Here is a 3,782-nt window from a genome sequence, read left to right on the forward strand (position 1 = left end):
TCTCCTTGGAGATCCGGAAAAATTGCTACAGCCGACGGTATTTCACGTCGTCAGAGCGGGGTATTGGGATAAGTTTTCAACTAGCAATAATCGCGCCTCGGATAAACCTCATTGGCTACGATACTGCCTCTGCGCAAAGATAACGTTCGTAGAGGCAAGCAAGCATATTATCATTACAAAGATACGTTCTAGTCCTGGTTAGAAATACAGTGCCGTCGGGTTTGTTATCCCTAGTGTAGTGCCAAATGATGTCACATTTTTAAGACAGAGCAGTCATAGGCATACTATATATGAAGTTAATTCTGTTTCATTGCATGATCAGAAATGTAAAGACAGGGAAATTAAGAGAATTTAGTTTATTTGCCACAACACCAAGACTCGCAGCGACGCGTCGCTCGTGTATGCAAATTAGCATGTTTATTCATATCGCCGCGTACTATCATGCGCCCTCTGTTGGCTAGTCGGTAGTCAATTCCACAATGCTGCACGAAAATGATACATACAGCACACCGATCCAACGATCCAACTGTAGTAGTCAGAGTCTTAAAACGAGTTTGAGCTTATTTCCTTTTCTAACAGGTATTCTGCCTTTAAAATGAGCGAGAGAGGCTGTCAGAGGACGCGTGCCTTGCGTAATCCGAATCCCCCATCGGCTTGTTGGTGGAGATTGTTTACTTTACCCCCTCACCAATCTGTCATCACCTCACGAGTAAACGACCTTGTGTTCGGCGCTGTTCGAATGTCGAGTTTGAATCGCTCGTGGGTAGTAGATAACAGAGGTCAGATGAGGTCATACAAGGTCAATGCACTTTTACTGTTCATGTACCGCCTCTCCTACTGTAACTACTTCTACAGGTGTAAACTGCAGCGTTACATCACACTCGAGGTGCTCCACGGTGGAACAGGGTGTTTCCACTCCCCCTTCCCCCTGTTCCCACTGTTGAATACTATGAGTATTTCGTTGATTAGAAACAACTCGACATTCACATTTTGGTTTTCTTTGTTTTTATCCTGCTTTGGAACAATTGCAGAATATGTATCATAGCTATTAGACAGTATTTAAAATTATCTATTCTATGTTTATCTATGACTGACCACTCTTTTTTTTTTTCTCCCTGCAGCCAGCTTCAGTACACAGCATCACTTCCATAATTTCCATTTTTTGATTATTATTGTTATACTGAATTATTATCATTATTATTATTATTATTATTATTATTATTATTATTATCATTATTATTATTATTATCATCATTATTATTAATATTATATGAAGGGTTTGTTTGCAAAAACCGATAAGTCCATTTTTGAAGATTTTGAAGTACGATCTCTGTCATGAAGTACAAAATAATACCTTTTAAATGATATATTGGTCACTACATATACAAGTATATTTTTGAAGTTATGGTCAAAAGAAGCAAACATTTTCTTATTATTCTCTTTATTTTTCTTGACCTTTAATCGCAAATATCTCCATTTGGCAAATATGGACTTATCGGTTTTTGCAAACAAACTCTTCATATATTATTACCATTACTACTACTACTACTACTACTACTACTACTACTACTGCTACTACTATTACTTCTATACTACCACGACTATACTGCTATCATCATCATCATCATTTTAACGCCTTCATGATTACAGTAAGTGTTGTCCTTTTTTCTAATGACTAATAAGTGTTCGGTACCATTAATCTTTGTTACTCTCTCCTTGTGAACCCACCCCCCCCCCCTCTCTCTCTCTCTTTCACTGTCTTTCCATTTTTTTTCTTTTCCTTTTGCAACACGCGTGTTGGCAAGCACAAAGACCCAAAATGATTACATCATAGCAGATTTAAGACTATACTACAGTGGCAGATGGGGGGGGGGGACATCGGGGGCGCGCCACCCTAATTATTTTATGTTAAAACAAAGGAATTAAAAAGAAAAAAAATGGGGTGGGGGGGGGAGCGTGTGCGCCCCCTCCCTCTAATTTTGGAAAGGCGCCTCCCCTTTACGAAATCCCTGGATCCGCCCTTCAGATACTAGAATGTGTCTCTCTCCCACAGTGGTCCTCCCTGCACGCACACACACACACACACACACACACACACACACAAGATGCTCGTATAGATTATAAAAACCATAATCTACACATCGTCTGGATACATTCACACACTTCTTCATTTTAAAAAGATAGACAAAATCGTTTTCAGACAAATTGGTTCATTTCATCATTATTATGAACAGAAGAAATGACAAAATACCGTAATCACTTAGATTTTGATAATGCTTCATGATCTTATAAATACATTATTTAAGAACGAATATTATAAACTATGAACTGTTCATAGGTATATCAAGGCCTACAATGCATGCGGCATGTATTTCACTGCGTTTGGTGTTGGTTTCTCCTTGCTCCTCATAAAAAGGAAAAAAAATGAAGTCCTATTCATCCTCTTCTTCAAGAAAATATGCTATACTGTTAAGTATCAGGTTGCCAGGCCCTTTCAAGTCCGATAGCCACTCAGTACTTTCACTGAAATACATAAAATCAGGCCCATGGGGGGGGGGGGGGGGGGATTCAGAATAGAAAAAGTGGACCACTTCCAGGTGTAATCAGCTGACAAGAAAAAAAAAAAAAAAAAGGCTTCCCCGTGTAATCTTTGTTCGTTTCTCGTGCCACTTCTGGGTTTCATTTGTTATAAAGGGGGGGGGGGGGCGGTTCTGCGACTAATCTACTATTTCTTTTTGTTTCTTTCATTTTTGGGGCTGCTGTCAAACGGAGGGGGGGGGGGGTCCACAGAACCCCCTGAACCCCCCCCCCCACCCCATTATGGGGAAAATTATGGGGGAAATGTTGTAACTCATCCTCTGATGTGATGTGATCTATAAGCTGCATTATAGGCCAGCCCTCTCCACAGATAATCATATAAGCAGTTACACAAGACTTTTTAACCGACTGATTTTCACTTATAAGAGACCCAAAAAAAGTGATGTTTGATAAAGGGGTTGATGTTTATTGCCAAGAATACAGACAAGGGCAATGCAGGTCGGAGTAGTGGGAAGAATCTAATTCTAATATGGTTTACAACGACTCTTGAACTAAGGCTAACACGTAAGACCCATGTCTGTGAGTGCAGCACCTCCAATCCCAGATTTGTTTGGGTTGTTGCTAAGGAACGCTCGATCCCCTTCGCTGTACTTTCATTGTGACCGTTTGATCGTACACGGGTTAGCATAACAATAGATCTTAATGCTCTATCAGGTCTATGAATGGGTCTTAAAATCGGCTATCAATTGTTCCCTCCCCTTGCAAGTGTATTGGAAAAACGGGGGCAGTGTAAGGCATTTACCACTCCTCCTTCCGAAGGGGGTTGCCAAAGTCGGAATGAGGAATACTTATGGTTGCTGAGATCACATCCCCTGTTACCTTTCTTGTTCGGTATAGATAAAGGTTCGAATATCAACAGATAAGGTTAATGTTGGTTGATTAGCACATATGGCTTGATAAGAAGGAATAAATCTATATACCTTTCAAAAACAGTAGCAGATAACGATAGCGGAGAGGCATATAAAGCAAGGGGGAGGTTTACCCCAGGACACACCTGCCATAACCCTGAGACTGGGGTCAAGTTATGAATTGACAGCGAGTGTCTGTAAACACGGCGAACTCGTGTGACTCCTACTGTTTATCAGTTGAGTGTGTTCTGTCGTGAAGGAAGTGGGTACACGCTCAGATTGTCTTCACTGGCGAATCAGTCGAGACAGACGTTCTCTCTTTCTCAAACTCTCAGG

General features: G+C 40.7%; 1 non-coding gene across 1 annotated transcript; it reads right to left on the reverse strand.

The window, feature by feature from the left end:
- On the reverse strand, positions 1-141 carry LOC139743726 (U4 spliceosomal RNA). Its single transcript, XR_011711781.1, has one exon. It is a non-coding gene; the product is annotated as a U4 spliceosomal RNA (small nuclear RNA).
- Positions 142-3,782: the final 3,641 nt, after the last annotated feature.

The sequence above is a fragment of the Diadema antillarum genome, unplaced genomic scaffold, assembly GCF_040938485.1.
Source record: "Diadema antillarum isolate AM-2024a unplaced genomic scaffold, OU_Dant_1.0 seq00001103_RagTag, whole genome shotgun sequence".
NCBI lineage: Eukaryota > Metazoa > Echinodermata > Echinoidea > Diadematoida > Diadematidae > Diadema > Diadema antillarum.